We start from the raw sequence: 24,609 nt of genomic DNA on the forward strand, positions 1-24,609 counted from the left end.
TCCCCCATCCCTGGGATTCTCCAGGCAAGAACACTGGAGTGGGTTGCCATTTCCATTCTCTAAAATAGACATTTTAGTGACTGCCATCACTATCCTATTGATTCTAGCAGCTTTTGCTGTAGGTAATAAAATTCAGGATCAGTATCTCTCTGAATATGATTATCTTTCAAAATTTTAGTAATAGTGATTTGTTGAGCTACATCAATGATATACTTATCTGATGAGTCTCAGAAAAGCCTGATTTTCAGTTGGTATATCTTTTTCTTGTCATAAGGATGGCAACAACTTTCAAGCACTTTACTGATCAGATCTGATGCTGTCTATCCTGAAGAATAGCTTTTGATTCAGAAAGTTCAAGCAAGTCCAACTAATTGTGACCAAACAAGAATCATACATCAAACTCACATCACTCCAAACATAGCAGTGCTTCTAGTCAATTTAATTACAAGTCTTTGACTTTCAGATCATTTTGCCCTGGAAAATGTATTCTAATAGTAGTTATTTTTAATTTAAAATGTATTTTAACTATAATATGGTAGTTGAACATGGAAGACTGACTTGGGAAATTAACCATTGTAAAATGCCACTCTTCATATGGTGAAAATGTGTTTCAGGTTTCTCATAAGTAGTGATAAAGAAGTCTTGGAATAAAAGAAAGTTAAGTGGCTTAGTCATGTCTGACTCTTTGTGACCCCGTGGACTGTAGCCCACCAGGCTCCTCCGTCCATGGGATTCTCCAGGCAAGAACACTAGGGTGGGATGCCATTTCCTTCTCCAGGGGATCTTCCCGACCCAGGGATCAAACCCAGGTCTTCCACATTGCAGGCAGACCCTTTAACCTCTGAGCCATCAGGGAAGCCCCAATAAATAAAACTAGACTGTAAATTATACCCTGAATTCAAAAGGTAGATATATCTGAAACCTGAAGAAACTTCTATAGATTAATACTAGGATTAAAGTTTTTAAGACAAAACAACAACAACAAAAAACTTACTTAAATGTGCACTTATTACTTTGATGCTCTGTTTACTTCTATTTATTTAACATATAAGTTTTCACTTCCATAGAGATGGAGCATGGAGGTACACTGTTTATGAGTAAGTGTTGTGCTTGATTGAGGCTTCATTATTTCAAAGAAATCAATAAAGTTTACTGTGGGAAGGGGAAAAAGAAGAAAAAGAGAATAAGAATCAATTGTATTATAGTGATATGAGTAGCTAAATCAATGGGAATAAGTAATTATATATTAATATTCAGAAAAAGGCAAAATATTTTAGCAATAGCGTCTCCCATTACTCAAAAGCAGAGTTTGGTTTTCATCAATAATTCCCAGTAGAATAAATAACTATACATTCAAAATGAATTTTAGAATGTTATAATCTGCCTTATGTTGATTGTGTGAAAGAAAATCCTTAAAATACAAAGAAGCACTTTCACGAAAAAAGTTTTGGTGAGTTATATACATAACATGCCAAGGGTGAATTTGCTATTTGAGTCACATAATCATCATTGCCGAATTACATGGAGGAGCATGTGTGACAAATTGCAAGGATAAACTGTGTGATATTTTTTCTTTGTGTTCAAGGATGGAGAGTTTAGTAATATATCCTTCTTATTCCCTCTGTTTTCTCACCGACTTAAATGCCATCAAAGGAAACTAGCTTACTTAGTCTCAGCAGCTTCTGATCTTGCGAGGATTCAAGTTACCATAAGAGATTACTCTAAAGTAGATTTATTTCTTCCCCAGTGACTGAACTTTCTGAAAATGAACCCCAATTAGGCGTGAATCATGTCTTCCAGAAAAGATTGAGTTCCATCCTTGCTTTTCAAGACTTTCACATAAATAAAATCCGATAGTATAACATTCTCATTCTTCCATCATGCAAACTTCTGAACCTATCTATTTCCTTTTCCAGAAGAGAGAAAGGTGGGGTGTTTTACCAATAGTTCATGCTGAATAATAGTTAAAGCTACACATTATATTTGTTTGGGAAATTCAAACTCAATAAGAGTGATGGGGAAATTCTCAAGCTAGTTCTTTTAATGGGTTTAATTGAAACATTTCAACTATATGTTAATGTAATTATGGTTTCTACCTCATGGTAGTCCAGATTTTATGCCCCAGTGACTTTTAATTTCAGAGAGTCTAGAGAAATAAGGTTTTTAAGTTGTTGATGATATCAAACACTGCAATTTAGTTTCATCTCATTTGTAAAACTATAAGGTTGGATTAAATGCTATTATTATCTCACCATCTATTTCTTTTGTCCCATTAAAGCAATTATATTATGTCTTGTTGAAGAATGAAGATGTGCCTTTATAGCACCACAATAAACCTTTATTAACAACCTACTATATTCTTATAGCTTACATGTGATTTAAGGAGGAGAAAAACCCATAGATAACAAAGCAAAGTTGTCATAAATGAAACAGTCCTATCCTTGGGCCATTATGGAGACTGCTGATACTAGCTAACTTATAAAAATATACGGCATTGAAACATGTAAAATATCATGTATGAAACGAGTTGCCAGTCCAGGTTCGATGCACGATACTGGATGCTTGGGGCTGGTGCACTGGGACGACCCAGAGGGATGGAATGGGGGGGGAGGAGGGAGGAGGGTTCAGGATGGGGAACACATGTATACCTGTGGCGGATTCATTTTGATATTTGGCAAAACTAATACAATATTGTAAAGTTTAAAAATAAAATAAAATTAAAAAATATATATATAAATTTTTTTTTTTAAGTCCAAATTTCTGGAAACAGTAATCTTAACCTCTAACCACCTTATAAATACAAACACTAGTATTGACTTTCTGGGTGATTAAATCAATCCAATGAAACTGTCCCAAGTAATTTTAGCTGAAAGAGAAATAATAGGTGATAACTATAATAAAAGCTTAAAATGAGTTGAGGAATTGAGACAAATGATAATAGAATAGGACATATGAAAGAAGACTGAATTTTAGTTGTTTACTCTGTCCTTAAAACATATAGGTAATTTTTAATATGTGGTATTAGCTTTAGACACACTGAGTTTGAAGTAATGGAAGCAATTTTAGTACAGAATTTATAAGCAGAAATAGATATGGAATAGGTTGGTATGGAACTGGTGGTTCAAGATATTTAAATAAGTGCATTTGCTTTGCCATCATCATAGAAAGTTAAATATATATTTATTGGTCACTCCTCTACATTTATGCAAGAGTCCTCTCTATTCTGTGAACAAATCAGAAATGGGATTGAGGGATTCTGTGCTTGCTATTCCCTCTACAAGGACTGTTACTTTTCAATACTTTTTTTTTTTGGTGGGGGTGTGCAATTTTCTCAAGTTCTTCCATTTTTGGCTCATGTGTCATGAAATACACAAAGACCACCTTCATAAAATGTATATGACATTTGCAGGATGTAAATGTAGTATTGGCAGCTCCATAAATTCTGTTCCCACTCAGACAACCATAATTTGTTTTTAAAAATCACTTCAAAAGGCAAAATTTAGTCTCTGAAAATTATGTTAAGATTTATATGTCTAAGATAATAAATAAAATAAATGATAAATAAATTGAGAAATATTTTTTCTGGAAAATCTCCTACATCTTGAAAAAAAGAGTGAAAGTTCTTGCCATTTGACTCAAGACCCACATACTCTCTGCTCCTACATTTATGCTGTAGAACTTTCAGAGCACAATAAGACAGGGCTCCATCTTCATTCAGCACTGATCTCTTTCCAGGAAGAGAAAATGAAAGAGGTGAGGCTTCACTTCTCCACCCACCTTTCATCAGTAGGGCAGAATGCAATGATTTTTCAAGGAATGAAAGTGTTAGTCACTCAGTCATGTCCGACTCTTTGCAATCCCACAGACTGTAGCATATGTTCTTCTGTCCATGGAATTCTCCAGGCAAGAATACCCGAGAAGGCGTTGCCACTCCCTTCTCCAGGAGATCTTACCGACCCTGGGATCAAACCGGGGTCTGCTGCACTACAGAAGGATGCTTTATCATCTGAGCCACCAGGGAAGCCCTTCTCAAGGAGAGAAGACTGAAAATATTTCACCCTGATTTCTCATGCTTCAGCTTCAGAAGAAATAGAGGTTCCATGGTGCATGGAGCAAGTCAAGAATCCCGGACACTATCACTGTATCCAGGGCACCGAAAAGGGTATCACTTCAAGAATAGCAGTCTCTGCTCCTAGGCCTGGAGACTAGTAAAGAGATCTTTTCCATAGGGAGAAGCCAACCATAAAAGTAAATTTGTCTATAGCTCTCCCAGGAACAAACTTCTTTAGGGACAGAGTTTGGGGGAAATTCAGTAATATGAGTATTGCTGAAAACAATAGCTATATTGGTGATAAACAACTAAGGTGAAGCTGGTAGTTTCATAAGAACTAAAATTGAAACCAGAGAACATTTATAAATTTAACAAAGAAAACAAGAAAAAGAAATTACTAGAAGATGAGTTTGGATCAAGTTTTAAATATTGACCTCAAATACTACCCTTGGGAAGGAGCCTGGATTCAACTGTATTAATAAATATATAATAATATAAATTATATCATATTATATATGATGCAGTATATGTTATACCCCACATCCAAGGAGCTGTGGCTGCGTGGGCACAGGAGGGCCTAGAGGAGCTATCCCACATTGAAGGTCAGGAAGGGCGGTGGTGAGGAGATGACCTAGAGCCAGACATCCTGGAATGTGAAGTCAAGTGGGCCTTAGAAAGCATCACTATGAACAAAGCTAGTGGAGGTGATGGAATTCCAGTTGAACTATTCCAAATCCTGAAAGATGATGCTGTGAAAGTGCTGCACTCAATATGCCAGCAAATTTGGAAAACTCAGCAGTGGCCACAGCACTGGAAAAGGTCAGTTTTCATTCCAATCCCAAAGAAAGGCAATGCCAAAGAATGCTCAAACTACCACACAATTGCACTCATCTCACATGCTAGTAAAGTACTGCTCAAAATTCTCCAAGCCAGGCTTCAGCAATATGTGAACTGTGAACTTCCTGATGTTCAAGCTAGTTTTAGAAAAGGCAGAGGAACCAGAGATCAAATTGCCAACATCTCCTGGATCATGGAAAAAGCAAGAGAGTTCCAGAAAAACATCTATTTCTGCTTTATTGACTATGCCAAAGCCTTTGACTGTCTGGATCACAATCAACTGTGGGAAATTCTGAAAGAGATGGGAAAACCAGACCACCTGATCTGCCTCTTGAGAAATTTGTATGCAGGTCAGGAAGTAACAGTTAGAACTGGACATGGAACAACAGACTGGTTCCAAATAGGAAAAGGAGTTCGTCAAGGCTGTATATTGTCGCCCTGTTTATTTAACTTATATGCAGAGTTCATCATGAGAAATGCTGGACTGGAAGAAACACAAACTGGAATCAAGATTGCCGGGAGAAATATCAATAACCTCAGATATGCAGATGGCACCACTCTTATGGCAGAAAGTGAAAAGGAACTCAAAACTTCTTGATGAAAGTGAAACTGGATAGTGAAAAAGTTGGCTTAAGGCTCAACATTCAGAAAACGAAGATCATGGTATCCAGTCCCACCACTTCATGGGAAATAGGTGGGAAAAGAGTGGAAACAGTGTCAGACTTTATTTTTCTGGGCTCCAAAATCACTGCAGATGGTGACTGCAGCCATGAAATTAAGACGCTTACTCCTTGGAAAGAAGGTTATGATCAACCTAGATAGCATGTTCAAAAGCAGAGACATTACTTTGCCAACAAAGGTTCATCTAGTCAAGGCTATGGTTTTTCCTGTGGTCATGTATGGATGTTAGAGTTGGACTGTGAAGAAGGCTGAGCACCGAAGAATTGATGCTTTTGAACTGTGGTGTTGGAGAAGACTCTTGAGAGTCCCTTGGACTGCAAGGAGATCCAACCAGTCCATTCTGAAGGAGATCAGCCCTGGGATTTCTTTGGAAGGAATGATGCTAAAGCTGAAACTAGTACTTTGGCCACCTCATGCGAAGAGTTGACTCATTGGAAAAGACTCTGATGCTGGGAGGGATTGAGGGCAGGAGGAGAAGGGGACGACGGAGGATGAGATGGCTGGATGGCATCACTGACTCGATGGTCATGAGTCTGAGTGAACTCTGGGAGTTGGTGATGGACAGGGAGGCCTGGCGTGCTGCAATTCATGGGGTCGCAAAGAGTCGGACATGACTGAGTGACTGATCTGTCTGATCTGATATGATATGTTATACATAATACTATGTACTATACTATGTATAATACATTATAAAGTGATTCATTAGTGAGGGCATTTAGAAAATAAACAGCAACAAAACATATGACAAGCAGCAAGCAATTAGTAGACATAAACAACTGGATGTAATGGCAACAAGCAGGCACCTTAACAGAACAAGTGATGAAAGAGACAGTCCAAGAGGATTGTGGAAAAAGCCAATATTATTCTAGAGTAGCTATGCACACATCCACAACTGGACCTTTTGAGAAGCAACATTGAAGACTCTACACTATGGGGATAATATATACCATTAATACAATCAACTAAATCACTAAAGAATATAAACATGCAAACCACAAGAATAAGCCAAAGAGTTTGTGAGTGATTTCCAGACTTACTTCTAAACATTAATTAAAACATTTTCAACCAAAAATTCATGAGAAATTCAAAGGAACAGGAGAGTATGACCCATAAACAGTGACAAAAGCATGCAACTGAAACTGCCTTTAAGAAAGCAATATTGTAAAGTAATTAGCCTCCAATTAAAATAAATAAATTTAAATTTAAAAAAAGAAAGCATACAAAACATGCTTTGTTCTAGCAGATAAAATACCGACATCACTATTATAAATATATTCAAAAAAACTAAAAGAACCTTTGTGTACAAGTGTATAGAAAGGTATAATGACAGTGTCTTATCAAATAGAAAATGTCAGTAAAGAGAAAGAAATATGAAAGAGAACCAAATGGAAATTCTGAAATTTAAAGAGTGTATTTGTGTCAACAGGAGAAAGAAACAGCAAATATGAAGATATATCAATAGAGATTTTGCAAAGTGAATGAAAGAAAGCAATATAACAATTACTCAGAAAACCTCAGAGGAATCTTACCAAATGCAGAGGAGAGAAACAGGAGCAGAAAAAGAAGAATAAATAATAACAGAAAATTTCCAAAATTATATGAAAATCATTAATCCACACATGAAGGAATCTCAATTAACTCTAAACAGGATAAATGAAAGAGATTCTACTCTAGACTAATAATAGTAAAAATGTTGAAAGACAAAGAAAAAAATCCTGAAACAAGAGAAAATCAACTCATTGAAGGAAGCCACATTAAATTAGCAGCTTGTCTCTCACACAAAAAGGAGGCCAGAAGGCATATTAAAAGTACTGAAAGGAAAAACAAAACCAACCAAACAAAAAACCTTATGTAAACTTATGTAGTGTAAATCACTGTTTCAATAATAATAGAAAAGTAAAGACCTTCCCAAATAAACAGAAATTGAGAAAATGTAACACTAGAAAAGATTCATTAGCCAAAAAAAAAAAAAAAAAAGTGAAGTTTAAGAATGAAAAAGTGACACCAGATAGCAATTCAAATCCACATTAAATTCAAATCCACATTAAAAATAGAGGACAAGTAAATATGATCGTGGAGATAAGTATAAAACAATATGCTTACATATTTCCACTTTTTCACTTTCACATTTTAAAGGAGTGGGAGTGTGTATTCATCTCACACACTAGCAAAGTAATGCTCAACACTCTTCAAGCCAGGCTTCAACATTACGTGAACTGTAAATTTACAGATGTTCAAGCTGGATTTAGAAAAGGCAGAGGAATCAGAGATCAAATTGCCAACATCCGCTGGATCATTGAAAAAGCGAGAGTTCCAGAAAAACATTCACTTTTGCTTTATTGACTATGCCAAAGTCTTTGACTATTTGGATCACAACAAACTGTGGAAAATACTTCAAGAGATGGGAATACCAGACCACCTGACCTGCCTTCTAAGAAATCTGTATGCAGGTCAAGAAGCAACAGTTAGAACTGCACATGGAACAACAGACTGGTTCCAAATCAGGAAAGAAGTACATCAAGTCTGTATATTGTCACCCTGCTTATTTAACTTATATGCAGAGTACATCATGAGAAATGCTGGGCTGGATGAAGCAAAAGCTGTATTCAAGATTGCCGGGAGAAATATCAATAACCTCAAATATGCAGATGACATCACCTTTATTTCAGAAAGCAAAGAACTAAAGAGCCTCTTGATGAAAGTGAAAGAGGAGACTGAAAAAGTTGGCTGTAAACTCAACATTCAGAAAACTAAGATCATGGCAGGCACTTTATTTTTTGGGGCTCCAAAATCACTGCAGATGGTGACTGCAGCCATGAAATTAAAAGACATTTGCTGCTTGGAAGAAAAGCTATGACCAATCTAGACAGCCTATTAAAAAGCAGATACATTACTTTGCCAACAAGGTCTGTCTAGTCAAAGCATTCTTTTTTCCATTAGTCATGTACAGATATGAGAATTGGACTATAAAGAAAGCTGAGTGCCAAAGAATTGATGCTTTTGAATGTGGTGTTGCATAAAACTCTTGAGAGTCCTTTGGACACCAAGGAGATTCAACCAGTCCATCCTAAAGGAAATCAGTCCTGAATATTCAATGCAACGACTGATGCTGAAGCTGAAACTCCAATGCTTTGGCCATCTGATGTGAAGAACTGACTCTTGAAAAGACCCTGATGCTGGGAAAGATTGAAAGCAGAAGGAGAAGGGGATGACAGAGGATGAGATGGTTGGATGGCATCACCGACCTAATGGACATGAGTTTGAGTTAGCTCCGGAAGTTGGTGATGGACAAGGAGGCCTGGTGTGCTGCAGACCAGGGGTTGCAAAGAGTCAGACACGACTGAGTGACTGAACTGATTGAACTGATAGTATAGTATGTAACTATGGTATATATCTCAATAAACATACTTTAAAATACAAACAAAGTAAAAACAAATCAAGTCAACCCTTAGCCCCATCATTTTTACTTATTTTGGCTTTTTATTTTGTACTTAAAATAAAAAAAAAATCCTAGAATGGAGGAGAAAAGATACTTTTTTGGGAAAGCAGGTATAACTTAAATGAGATTTAGGATGTTGGCTTTCTGATGGAGAGTTTTGCATCATAATAAGATGAGCAGATCCCTTGGTTTTTAGAGTAGACAATGCATACAGTATATGGATGTGATAAAGTATCATATTTAAATTATGAACTTCATTTCCAGAACAACTCATTCTGTGTCTGTACCATGAAGGGAGGGAGAAGAGAGGAGAAAGAGAAAGGTGGGAGGGGATAGATATAAAATCATATGGTAACATTTGTGGTATCTGGGATAAAAGGTTTGAGACTATTCTTTATAAGGTTCTTGCATCTGTTTTACAAGTTTGAATCCATTTCAAGTGAAAGTAATAGAAGGAAATAATAAAATGAACACATTAATGAGTAATTTTAATGCATGGAATACATATATGGGATAGAAAATACTAGATGGAATGTCCATGTTTATAAGAAAAGTTGGAAAATAGGTAAAAATAAGAAATTACACAAGTGACAATATTTATCAAATTGAAGACTGCAAAATTTTTTCCAGTACATGAGTTAATCAAAGTCACCAAATTCCAGTATGATTTCAAAGAAAACATTTGCAGGTAATACCATGGTAATGTTCATCTGCATTTCTATTTTATCAGCTGAGCCCTTAAGGTGTTTTACACACAGGGATCTAGGGAAAGAGATAAATGAAAGGAAATTTTCTAATACTTCATCAGAGCAGAAATTTATCTGACAAGGGCTCACAAAAAGCAGTACGACCGTGTGATATCTTTTATTTAAAAAAGAATATGACATGAATATTCATAAAAATTGGTTATAAGACATAATTTATCCTTTTTTCTCATGTCATCTATTTAATTAGATTAGTTTTCTGTGATCAGAAATATAAGAAATAGGAGTTTCTTCACATTTTTTAAGAGGCATAGAAGCAAAGATATAGTCCCTCTCCCTTTTCTTTCTCTGATGAACTCTTAGTCATTTCTTAATATATACCTAGTATGTCTCTTTCTAAGAATTTGCTGGTACAACCTGAGTTTTCCGTGTTCTGCCCTGCTGTACATCCCTCTGTATATCTGTAGTGTACCACATACTGCACTGTGCTGACAATATTCCCGTACTTCTAATTGCAAGGTTTTCAATGACAGATAACAGAGATAAGGTCAGACTTTAGAATATGACAGGTGCACAGCAGATATTGAAAGCTTGAGATATGAATGAATAAAGAAAAGCGAATAATTCTAGTGTAATACTCCATTCTTAGTCTTTAAAACAGTGAAAAATATTAACTGATGATAAATTGAAATGTCAGCAGGTAACATCCCCAAAAGAGGAGGTGTTATCAACAGCTCAGTACTCCTCTCATTAAATAGCTCTTTTGTTCTGTGAATGAGAGCATACTTGAGTTTTTGAACTTCTCAGAAAAACACCACCCTACTGCATGACTAAGAGACTAAACAATAGCAACAACTTCATCTTACCTTGATTTGTGGTTTTGTTTCTTGGTTTCTGTTGCTCAAATACTGATTTTTTAAATGTAAGACAGAAAAAGGCTAGTGGTGTAAAAAAAAATAATAATAATAACTGGAATACACTTTAAATATCCTATTGACTTTATTCAGTGATTCATAAATTGGACAGCAACCTAGAAAAACACTCTTAGAAACTGTATGAAATGAGAGAATTTTATAAACAGAGGAAGGAACAAAGAAGCTACACTAAGAAAACAAATTGGTTTGTTATGGCAAGGTTAGTTTTCTTTAGGAGAGGGCTGGAGTCTATCCCGCAAATGACACAACCCCTGCTGATCAGGTAATTGATTGGTTTAAGATGCTATTTCCAGGAGACCTGAAACTGCAGTTAGCTTAAGTTTCCGGATATGGGACTTAGAGTAAGAAACTTCATTTGGGGCCTGTCATTTTCTTTTCACCAAGAGCAAGTCATGAAAATTAACTAACTTATGCATTGCTCACCAACTAAGGAATGGAATTTTCTAGAAAGTGATCAAATAAAATTTTAATAGATATTAAACTATTATGTCAAGGAAAAAATGGTGCAATTTTTTGAAAACATTTTTTAACTATTCCAAAAAAATGCAGAGGAAGGAATATGCCCCAACTCATACTATGAGACCACCAGCAGCTCGATAACAAAATTAGACAAAACATACACCACATAAAAAATAAAACTTCAAACCAATATCATTGATGAACAGAAACACAATAATTCAGTGTAAATTTAATCTCCATTAAGATTTAAAATAAGTAATCATTGGTTAAAAATGCACTTGAATCTTGTTTAAACAACAAACATCTACTGGTAGTCTATTCATACCTAATAACATTTTCTACCCATGTAAATATCACTGCATTTAAATTTCCTAGAGATGAAGGGAATTTAGGATCACTCTTGAGTATTATACTTTTAATTGATAAGGTGGTTTTCCTACACAGAAAGAAGCTTTATTCATATGGTTATTTTTTAATTTATAAAAATTTGTATTGCCTATTGTTAGAAATGTTAGTACCAGGGAGAATCTTGAGGATACAGGTATTGACTTTATTAATGTGTGATAAATGTGCAAGATGAAATGCCAATATGCTTAATCAGTTCCTAGATGTACGGCTGTTGTTCACACTCAGTCATGTCCAACTCTTTACGACTCCATGGACTGCAGCACACCAGGTTTCCCTGTCCTTCACCATCTCCCAGAGCTTGCTTAAACTCATGTCTGTTGACATCCAACCATTTCATCCTCTGTTGTCCCTTTTAACAGAGGACAGTGTTCTTCTGCCTTCAATCTTTCCCACCATCAGGGTCTTTTCCAATGAGTTCGCTTTTCGAATCAGGTGCTCAAGTATTGGGGCTTCAAATTCAGCATCAGTCCTTCAAATGAATATTCAGCATTGAATTCCTTTAGGATTGAATGGTTTGATTTCCTTGCTGTCCAGGGGACTTCAAGAGTCTTCTCCAGCACAACAGTTCAAAAGCATCAATTCTTCAGTGCTCAGCTTTTTTTATGGTCCTACTCTCACATCTATACATGACAACTGGAGAAAAAATAGCTTTGAATATATGGATCTTTGTTGGCAAAATAATGTCTCTGCTTTTTAATATGCTGTCTAGGTTGGTCTCAGCTCTTCTTCCAAGGAGCAAGTCTCTTTTAATTTCATGGCTGAAGTTATCATCTACAGTGATTTTTGAGCTCAAGAAAATAAAGCCTGTTACTGTTTGCATAGTTTCCCCATCTATTTGCCATGAAAAGATGGGAACATGGATGCCATGATCTTAGTTTTTTGAATGTTGAGTTTTAAGCCAGCTTTTTCACTCTCCATTTTCACTTTCAAGAGGCTCTTATTATCTGCATTTTTGCAGTTTTGGATATTCTCCCGGCAATCTTGATTCAAATAACATACTGGTTCAAAATTGGGAAAGATGTAATGGCTATGTATTATCACACTGCTCATTTAGCTTTTATGCAGAGTACATCATGTGAAATGCCAGACTGGATGAATCACAAGTTGGAATCAAGACTATGGGAGAATGTCAACAACTGCAAAAATGCAGATGATTCCACTCTAATGGCAGAAAGTGAAGAGGAATTTAAGAGCTTCTTGATGAGGATAAAAGAAGAGAGTAAAAAAGCTGGCTTAAAACTCAACATTCAAAAACTAAGGCCATGACATCTGGTTCCATCACTTTGTGGCAAATAGATGGGAGAAAATGTGGGAAAATTAGCATATTTTATTTTCTTGGGCTCTAAAATCACTGAGGATGGTGACTTCAGCCACAAAATTAAATGACGCTTGTTCCTTGGAAGAAAAACTGTGACAAACCTGCACAGCATATTAAAAAACAGAGACATCCCTTTACTGACCAAAGGTCCACATAGTCAAAGCTCTGCTTTTACAAGTAGTCATGTACAGATGTGAGTTGGACCCTAATGAAGTCTTGAAGAATTAATTGTTTCAAATTTTGGTGCTGGAGAAGACTCTTGAGAGTTCCTTGGACTGCAAGGAGATCAATCCAGTCAATCCTAAAAGAAATCAATCCTGAAAAGTCTTTAGAAGGACTGATATTGAAGCTGAAGTTCCAGTAATTTGGCCATCTGATGCAAAAACTGGACTTGTTGGAAAAGACCCTGATGCTGGGAAAGACTGACGGCAGGAGGAGAAGTGGGTGACAGAGGATGAGATGCTTGGATATCATCACCAACTCAATGGACACAAGTTTGAACAAACTCCGGGAGATGGTGAAGGACAGGATAGCTTAGCTTGCTGCAGTCTACGAGGTCACAGAGAGTTGGACACCACTTAGTGACTGAATAACAACAAAGACTATATCATAGAAGGTAATTCTGAAACATAAATGGTATATTTTATGTGCACAAATATCCACACATATACTCAAAGAAGAAAAATTTCTGGTTATCTACCTCCCATTCATCAGAACATATTAAACTCAAAATAAGCTTTACAGAGTGTTATTTGCATTTCCAGTGATTGCTGCCCAGGTGATACCAACGATAAAAAACCTGCCTGTCGATGCAGGAGATGTAAGAGATGTGGGTTCTATCCATAGGTCAGGAAGGTCCCCTAGAGAAGAAAATGAGAACTCACTCTAGAATTTTTTCCTGGAGAATCCCACAGACAATGGACCCTGGCAGGCTCCAGTCCTGCTGCTAAGCCACTTCAGTCATGTCCGACTCTGTGCGACCCCATAGACAGCAGCCCACCAGGCTCCGCCGTCCCTGGGATTCTCCAGGCAAGAATAGTGGAGTGGGTTGCCATTTCCCTCTCCAATGCAGGAAAATGAAAAGTGAGAGTGAAGTTGCTCAGTTGTGTCCGACTCTTAGCGACACCATGTACTGCAGCCCACCAGGCTCCTCCATCCATGGAATTTTCCAGGCAAGAGTACTCGAGTGGGGTGCCATTGCCTTCTCTGGGCTCCAGTCCATGGGGTCGCAAAAAGCTGGACACAACTGAAGCAACTCAGCAGCAGTCTTACATCATTCCTTAAGAAATAGAAAAATCATAAAGAAGAAACAAAAATATTGTACAGAGTTAATGTTATATAATTTGTTAATCATGTCTTCTAACAGTTCTAATTGCATTTCTAGTATTTAAAAGTCTAATTGAGCCTATATTGTTATGGTTAATTAGGGTTTGAGAGAGAGTTGACTCTACAGTGATGAATATTCTGTATTTTTATAGGGTTAGGGATGATGCTGTGAAAGTGCTGTACTCAGTATGCCAGCAATTTTGGAAAACTCAGCAGTGGCCACAGGACTGGAAAAGGTCAGTTTTCATTCCAATTCCAAAGAAAGGAAATGCCAAAGAATGCTCAAACTACCGCACAATTGCACTTATCTCACACGCTAGTAAAGTAATGCTCAAAATTCTCCAAGCCAGGCTTCAGCAATACATGAACCATGAAATTCCAGATATTCAAACTGGATTTAGAAAAGGCAGAGGGACCAGAGATCAAATTGCCAACATCCGCTGGATCATGGAAAAAGCAAGAGAGTTCCAGAAAAACATCTATTTCTGCTTTATTGATTATCCCAAAGCCTTTGACTGTGTGGATCACAATCAACAGTGGAAAATTCTGAAACAGATGGGAATACCAGACCACCTGACCTGCCTCTTGAGAAACCTATATGCAGACCAGGAAGCAACAGTTAGAACTAGACAGGGCACAACAGACTGGTTCCAAATAGGAAAAGGAGTAAGTCAAGGCTGTATATTGTCACCCTGCTTATTTAACTTGTATGCAGAGTACATCATGAGAAACGCTGGACTGGAAGAAACACAAGCTGGAATCAAGATTGCCGGGAGAAATATCAATAACCTCACATATGCAGATGACACCACCCTTTTGGCAGAAAGTGAAGAAGAACTAAAGAGCCTCTTTGATGAAAGTGAAAGAGGAGAGTGAAAAAGTTGTCTTAAAGCTCAACATTCAGAAAACTAAGATCATGGCATCTGGTCCCATCACTTCATGGGAAATAGATGGGGAAACAGTAGAAACAGTGGCTGACTTCATTTTTCTGGGCTCCAAAATGACTGCAGATGGTGACTGCAGCCATAAAATGAAAAGACACTTACTCCTTGGAAGGTAAGTTATGACCAAAATAGACAACATATTAAAAAGCAGAGACATTACTTTGCCAACAAAGGTCTGTCTAGTCAAGGTTATGGTTTTTCCAGTAGTCATTTATGGATGTAAGAGTTGGACTGTGAAGAAAGCTGAGTGCCGAAGAACTGATGCTTTTGAATAGTGGGGTTGGAGAAGACTCTTGAGAGTCCCTTGGACTGCAAGGAGATCCAACCAGTCCATCCTAAAGGAAATCATTCCAGGCTGTTCATTGGAAGGACTGATGCTGAAGCTGAAACTTTGGCCCCCTCATGTGCAGAGTTGACTCATTTCAAAAGACCCTGATCCTGGGAGGGATTGGGGGCAGGAAGAAAAGGGGACAACAAAGGATGAGATCGCTGGATGGCATCACCGATTTGATGGACCTGAGTTTGAGTAAGCTCTGGAAGTTGGTGATGGACAGGGAGGCCTAGCATGCTGCGATTCATCGGGTCACATGACTGAGAGACTGAAATGAACTGAACTGATGGATTAAGAAATTATACCATTTGCCAAAACTAAAAATATAAAACAAGATCTGAGCAGTTCCCTGTATGCAATTTATGCCTTAATTTTTAACTCCAAAAAAATAACACAGAAGACGTCACAAATTTTCTACTTCCTGACTAAAAAAAGCATACATCAAATTTTAGCAATGAAAGTCCCAGAATTCTTAAGTACAAAGACAGGAGTGATAGATTTCTTGTACAGAGTAAATCTCAATTCTCCTACTTTGTGCCATATTTCAAAAATCAAGGTTTTGTTTAGCAACACAGTACCAGTATTTATTCTGTAACATTTTATTCATACACAAATAATTATTTCCCTGATAATGAAAATGTTATTTTCTATTAAACCAAACTTCTCTCAATAGTAACAACACAATTATTTATTCTTTAAATGAAAATGTACACACTCTGACTGTGGTATATTAAAAACACATTTAATAGACACTGGCTGTATATTATTTCAGAACTCAAAAAGATGATAATGGTATAAATAATAAATAAATAATAAAAGATAAACCGATTGTTAAATGTTTTTACTTTCAACTCTTCTATATTTAAACCCACTAGTATAGAGGAGACTACACAGATTTCCCGGGATTGGGGATGACAGCTATAAGAACAAAAGAAAAAAAATATCCTGGACAAAAGTAATTCTGATCAAAAAAGAATGTCATAGTAAGACCTAAATAAATAAATAAATAAATAAACCCACTAGTGAAAATTCCTCCATGCAAGATATAGTATGACAACATGAAATTAAATTAGAATATGAGATACAGTATAAATGTTTTCAGTTTTGTAAGATTCTTACATTAGGTGTCAAAACAATAAAAGAAACAATCTTAAATAATGAACAATGTAGATCAAACATGATAAATTGCCTCCCAAAAGAGAATGATAAAAGAAATAGAAAATAAATTCCCTCTGAAAATAAAATGCTGAGCATTTAAACAGAAAAAACTGTCAATATCACATAACTTTAATGCCATTTCTGTAATTTCACATATCATTCTGATAGATGGCATACAATATTTGACATGGCAAGAATTCAAAAGATTCCAGTCTAGAAACTAAAATTGTAATAAAATTTGAGGCCAACTGCCTTGCTGAGCCAATATATTTTAGCTTCCAAGAATTCCAACAAACAAAACTATTCTAGAACTTAATATTTTAATTAAGGAAATATAAATAAATTAGAATTAAGTAAACATTTGCTAATTGGGTCACATTAGTGGAAAGTTAAATTTAAATCAGGCTTCCCTCATAGCTCAGTTGGTAAAGAATTCTACCTGCAATGCATGAGACCCTGGTTTGATTCCAGAGTCAGGAAGATCCACTGGAGAAGGGATCGGTTACCCATTCCAGTATTCTTTGGCTTCCCTTGTGGCTCAGCTGGTAAATAATCCGCCCACAATGCGGGAGACCTGGGTTTGACCTCCTTTAGGATGCACTGGTTGGATCCACTTGCAGTCCAAGAGACTCTCAAGAGCCTTCTCCAACACCACCGTTCAAAAGCATCAATTCTTTGGCACTCAGCATTCTTTATAGTCCAACTCTCACATCCATACATGACCACTGGAAAAACCATAGCCTTGACTAGATGGACCTTTGTTGGCAAACTAATGTCTCTGCTTTTTAATATGCTGTCTAGGTTAGTCATAACTTTCCTTCCAAGGAGTAAGCGTCTTTTCATTTCATGGTTGCAATCACCATCTGCAGTGATTTTGGAGCCCCCCAAAATAAAGTCTGCCACTGTTTCCACTGTTTCCTCATCTATTTGCTTGGGTATGCATCTATGAAGCTTGGGTACTAGTGGTAGATTAATAAATGCTTATTTCCATTAGAGTTAGTATTTTTTGCAAATGTGTAAGGATCTTTGTAAACATTTTGAATATTATGAATATATTTAAAATGTTTTTTTTCATCATTGTATTAATGGTGTTTAGTTAAGCATAAATTAAATTAATACAAAAATAACTCATAGATAAATCATAGGGAATGGAAAAATTCAGTCAACATAAGAGATATTTATGTAGCATTTGCATATTGGAATTCTATTCCTATATTTTATATTTATGAGTTAGTTCTTTGATCATAAAATGGGATTAAAAGGCCAAAAGATAAAGTCACATTTAATATCAATATTTACATTTAAATAGCACAGTAAAGCTAAAATGATTTAATTCATGGACAAAAATAGCAGAATATCTAATATTAAGCATTACTAAGTGATCTCAAGATACTGCATAATTGCAATTTTGGAGACCCTGGTCATTTATTTCACAATATTTTAATGTTTCCTTGAAATTTACTTCTGATTTATGGTTACAGTAAACTCTGCTTATCAAAATACTTTTGATATAGTAAACAATAATTTGAAACTAACATTTTACACAGATTCACTTGTATGGAATCTGGTTCAATATGATGCATGTTTATAAAATGCACATTTGCTTCAGTTGATTAAAGAACAGAATATAGATTATATACGTTCCTACCACTTTTACTTTCATTTGTAACTGAGATATCCTGAGTTGTCCAAAAAGTAATATTTAAGTAGAAGAAAAAATATTCAATAGCAAATTCTCAAATGTAAAAATGATGGACTGGTGTTTCTCCTGTCCAGATTAGTAATCTCAACTAATCTCTTTTGCTATTAAAAGATATTCTTTAAAGTTGATCTTGAAAGTCTTTATCATAAAATAAAATAATCTTGTAAGTCTGTATAGTGACAGATGTTAAGTACTAGTATTGAAATGATCACTCTGCGATGTATACACATATCAAGCATTATACGATATGGTGTACTTGAAACTAATATCATTTTTTTGTCAATTATGTCTTAATGAAAATTTTAAAAATAAAGTAATAAAAAAACTTAAAGGCAGTTTGCGATACAAAGGGAAGTTACTAAATCATCTCAAATCCTCTAAAATTTAATTGTAAATTTACTTTTGCAAGCTATAGACAGGAGTTTTTTTTTTTTTTTTTTTTTTATAAATTTTATTTTATTTTTAAACTTTACATAACTGTATTAGATTTGCCAAATATCAAAATGAATCCGCCACAGGTTTACATGTGTTCCCCATCCTGAACCCTCCTCCCTCCTCCCTCCCCATTCCATCCCTCTGGGTCGTCCCAGTGCACCAGCCCTTAATTCAATTTGTCATTTTCATTTAACAATTTCAAAATTGTAGATTGTGATAATTTTCTAAAAATGCATTAATGTTTGAGGTCAAGAAGTTCTGATTCTTATATTTCTTTTAGAGAAACAAAGATAATTTTTATTAAAATGCCTTTTTAAAATTGCTTATTGCAAGACAGAGAAATCCAGAAATACTGTAACAAATGTCCAGCCTTTTAAAATGTACATATGTACATTTAACTGTACTTTCAAAGTGTTTTCTTGACCCAGAGGGATGGTATGGGGAGGGAGGTGGGAGGGGGGTTCAGGATGGGGAACACGTGTACACCCATGGCAGATGCATGTTGATGTATGGAAAAACCAATACAATATTGTAAAGTAAATAAATAAATAAATAAAGTATTATTAAATATGAAATTATTTTATACATTGAAAATAGATTCAATGTGACAAACACGATTGTACCTTTAACCTTCTTTGCCTCACATCGCATACTGAAAATTTTGGTTACAAGCTTCCTTTAACAGACTGTGATATATCTTGCTAGAGTAGAATATAAAAAAAAAAATAAATAAATAAATAACACAGGTTGGAAAAACAAGTTTAAGTTTTACACATCATGTAGAATGAGTGTAATCATGTCTACTACATTTGCTACTTGAGAGGATTAGTCCTTTACTCATAAAATTATATACTATCTCCACTAGTTCATGTGAATGACAAAAAGAGAAAATAATTATCCCATGGGGCTTCCCTGGTGGCATAATGGTAAAGAATGCACCTGACAATGTGGGAGGTGAGAGTTGGATCCCAGGGTCAGGAAGATACCCTGGAGAAGGGAAAGGCAACCCACTCCAGTGCTCTTGTCTAGGAAACGTCATGGTCAGAAAAACCTAGCAGGTTACAGTCCATGTGGTCTTGAAAGTGTCAGACATGACTTATGACTAAACAACAGCAACAATCACTGCATATCAAAATGCTTTGCAAATTGAAAATTAATATAAATATGAGGTGGTGTTCTATTTAATGTTGTTCTTCAGTCCCTCAATCATGACCAACTCTTTGCAACCCACCCCATGGATTATAGCATGCAAGGCTTCCCTGTCCTTCACTATCTCTGGGGGTTTGCTCAAAGTCATGTATATTGAGTCAATGATGTCATTCAAACATCTCATTCTCTGTCACTCCCCTCTCCTCATCTTTAATGTATATTTGTAAAAAACATAGCAAAGAAGTGGACTCCACTTTAAACCTAAATATATAGCTGATTTCTAATGCCTCTCTAGGGTAAAGGTTTCTGAATTTGTTCACATTTGATGTTGAAGTTCTTAGCACTAGGAATCCAGTGATCAAGAAATAAGTGGTATAAAGATTCAAACCTGTTGATATTCCTCAAATTTCAGTGACTTATGATGAGCAGAATTCAATGCTGTTTATCATTATGTTTTAAGTTCTTTAGGTTTAGTGCTGTTATCAGTTCCTTCTATTTCTGCAAACCAGATGGATACAATTATTAGAATGATTTTGAAACCAGCTGAAGTCTTAGGAAAATTGTTAAACTAGCTCCTGCTGTTGTAGAACACGATACTTGAAACCAAGCAAGACACAGCACTATTCTTACGGTGGATAATTATGGGGCATAATTTTTAAAATGTCATAGAAAAACTGCAATTTTAAAATATGAATACAGAAAATTTGACCTCTTAGATATTATATAAATAGACTACTTAATGGCAAAATAACCATTTCTGCTATAAGTAAAATAAAAGCTAAATGGTATATTTTACTACCTGCTTTCAATTATTCAAAGATGTTTACTGATTATCTGCCTTTGCTTTATGGAAAACTAAGTCAAGTGTCATATAAGACATTTTCCTCCAATTCAATAGGTAATACAACTAATATCATACTAAAAATGAGGCAAGAGATCTAATAGAAACATATTCAGTTTATATATAGGAGCAAAGAGGAGAAACTTCTGCATAATGCATTAAGTTAGCTTCAGTTCAGTTTAGTCGCTCAGTTGTGTCCGACTCTTTGCAACCCCATGAATTGCAGCATGCCAGGCCTCCCTGTCCATCACCATCTCTCAGAGTTCACTCAGACTCACGTCCATCGAGTCAGTGATGCCACCCAGCCATCTCATCCTCTGTCGTCCCATTCTCCTCCTGCCCCCAATCCCTCCCAGCATCAGAGACTTTTCCAATGAGTCAACTCTTCGCATGAGGTGGCCAAAGTACTGGAGTTTCAGCTTTAGCAACATTCCTTCCAAAGAAACCCCAGGGCTGATCTCCTTCAGAATGGACTGGTTGGATCTCCTTGCAGTCCAAGGGACTCTCAAGAGTCTTCTCCAACACCACAGTTCAAAGCATCAATTCTTCAGCGCTCAGCTTTCTTCACAGTCCAAATTTCACATCCATACATGACCACTGGAAAAACTATAGCCTTGACTAGACAGACCTTTGTTGGCAAAGTAATGTCTCTGCTTTTCAATATGCTATCTAGGTTGATCATAACTTTTATTCCAAGGAGTAAGCGTCTTTTAATTTCATGGCTGCAGTCTTAAGATAAGTCAAAGGACAAACTATACTAGAAGGAATCAAGGTCTGACATAGCATATATACTAAGAGAAATGTCCTTTAAATCTTTTTTATGATGATTTTAGTCTATTCTGTTAAATTCAAGGAAGTTTGACAACACTTTTAGACATATTACACATACAAGGGTCACCATTCCAATTTTCAAAAAGTGATATATAATGTATTTGATTTTTTATAATTGATCTGAGCTCACAGAAACTGTTTTCCAATTTTTTTACAGTGTAGAAAAAAATTTCAAAAAATACTAATAATGAATAATTTTAAAAACTACACTGGTAGTTCAGTGATATCATAAAATGGTAGACAAGGCTGCTCTTGGACTTGGTTCTTCCACTTTTAGGTTGACATAAAATGATAGAATCAATTTTGAAATTCTATAATTAAATACAAAATTTATAGCAATCTATTGAGAGGAGTGCTCAATAAACAATCATTAAGTATTAGCAAAAATATATTGTGACGTATGTGAACAAAACACAGACATCCCAAATATATGAAGCACACATTGAAAGAATTGAAAGGAAAAATAGTTCTACAGCAATGAAATTTCAACATATCACTTTCAATAAAGGTTAGAGCATCTAGACAGATGATCAATAAATAATTAAGGGCTTAAACAATATTATAGATGCACTAGGCCTAATAAACATATCTAAATTCTTCTAGAAAATAATAGATTTCATGTCCTTATCAATGTACATAGAATGCTTTCCAGAATAGACCAAATTTTAAGCCACAAAACAATTCTCAATAAATTTTAAAAGATTAAAATCATGCAAAGTATTTTCTAGGATGACAATGGAATAAATCTAGGAACCCACAGAAGAAAAATTAGAAAGTAAACAGGCAATGTGGAAATCAGGGAATGCATCATTAAATAATGAAGGTGTCAAAGAAGAAATGACAGAGAAAATTAGAATGTTGTTCTTCAGTCGTTCAGTTGTCTCCGACTCTTTGCAACCCCATGAACTGCAACCTGTCTCTCACCATCTCCCTCGGTTTGTCCAAGTTCATGTCCGTTGCATCGGTGATGCCATCCAGCTATCACATCCTCTGATGCCCTCTTCTCCAGCAAATATTGGCAATTTGATTTCTGGTTCCACTGCCTTTTCTAAACCAAGCTTGGAGAACTGGAAATTCTTGGTTCATGTAATGTTGAAGCCTAGCATGCAAGATTTTAAGCATGACCTTATTAGCATGGGGGATGACTGCAATATTCAGATAGTTTGAACATTCTTTAGTACTACCCTTCTTAGGAATTGGGATGAGGACTGACCTTTTCCAGTCCCGTGCCCACTGCTGGGTTTTCCAGATTTGTGGACATATTGGGAGTGCAGCACTTTGATAGCATCATATTTTAGGGTTTTGGAGAATTCTATTGGAATTTCATTGCATACATTAGCTTTATTCACAACAGTGCTTCCTAAGGCCCACATGACATCATACTCCTGAAGTTCTGGCTCTGGGTGACTGACCACACCATTATGGTTAACTGGTTCATTAAGATCCTTTTTTGTATAGTTCTTCCATGTATTCTTTGCATCTCTTCTTAATATCTTCCTCTACTTGCTCTCTATCATTTCTGTCATTTATTGTGTCCATCTTTGTGTGAAATTTTCACTTGCTATTAGAATACCTAAAGACAAATGAAAGCATAGCACATCAAAACTTAAGAGATGCAGTAAAGGCAATATTCTATAGGAAATTTAGAGCTGTCGGTTACTTTGGGCTTCCCTGATAGCTCAGTTTGTAAAGAATCCATGAGTAATGCAGGAGAGCCTGGTTAGATTCCTGGGTCAGGAGGATCCCCTGGAGAAGGGATAGGCTACTCACTCCAGTATTCTTGGGCTTTCCTGGTGACTCAGCTGGTAAAAAATCTGCCTGCTATGTGGGAGACGTGGGTTCATTCCCTGGGTTGGGAAGATCCCCTGGAGAAGGGAAAGGCTACTCACTCCAGTATTTTGTCCCAGAGAATTCCATGGACTGTATTGTCCATGGGGTTGTAAAGAGTCAGACATGACTGGGTGACTTTCACTTCACTTTATGCTTACATTAAAAAAAGAAAAACAGTAAATCAATAATCTAATTTTATATCTCATACAACTAGAAAAAGAAGAACCAATTAAATGAAAGCCAAGAGATGAAAGAAAAGTATAAAGAATTACATAGAAGAAAACAGTTAATTATACTGAAAATTGGCTCTTATTGACAAGCCTTTAGCTAAGAAGATAAAGTAAAAACAAAGATTGGAAAACTGCAAACAGAAACTAAAGTCGGGATTTTACTATAGAACTTACAGAAATAAAGAGAATTATAAGAAAATTATGTAACCATTTGTATGTTGACAAATTAAATGAGTTAGATAAATTGGATACATTTCTTGAAATATAGAAGGATCCAGAAGAAATAGAAAATCTCAGAATCTCATAACAACTAAACAAGTTAAATATGCAATCGAATACATCAAACCAAAGCAAAGTCCAAGAACAGAGATCTTCACTGGAAAAAGCTACCAAAACCTTAAAGATAAATTTACAACAATCCTTCTCAAATTCATTTAAGAATGAATAGGAGGAATCACTTTCTAACTCATTCTTTAAAATCAGTATTACCTTGATATCAAGACAGATAAATCACAGGAAAAGAAAATTACATGAAGTCCTTTATGAATATAGTTGTAAAAATCCTCAACAAAATATGTCAAAATAAATTCAACAGCATATTAAAAGGGTTATTAAGCATGACCAAGTATAATTTATCCCAGGAATGCAAGGGTAGGTCAACATAAGAATATAATCCATATAATATTCAACATAGATAGAATTAAGGGAAAATACATATGATTATTTAAATTGAGACAGAAAAGGTATTTGATAAAACCCAGCCCCATTTTATGATAAAAATCCAGAAAACTGGGAATAGAAGAAAATTTAAATGTGATAAAGGCATTAATAAAAAACACATTGATAACATCATCATCAAATCTGAAAGAATAATTAAAAAAAATTCCCCTAAAATCAGAAATAAGATTGCACTACTCACTTCTACCTCTGCTGTTTAAACTTGTACTTGTTCAGCCAGAACAGTACAGCAGTAAAAGGAATTAAATACTACCTAAAAAGG

The sequence above is a fragment of the Bubalus bubalis genome, chromosome 13, assembly GCF_019923935.1.
Source record: "Bubalus bubalis isolate 160015118507 breed Murrah chromosome 13, NDDB_SH_1, whole genome shotgun sequence".
NCBI lineage: Eukaryota > Metazoa > Chordata > Mammalia > Artiodactyla > Bovidae > Bubalus > Bubalus bubalis.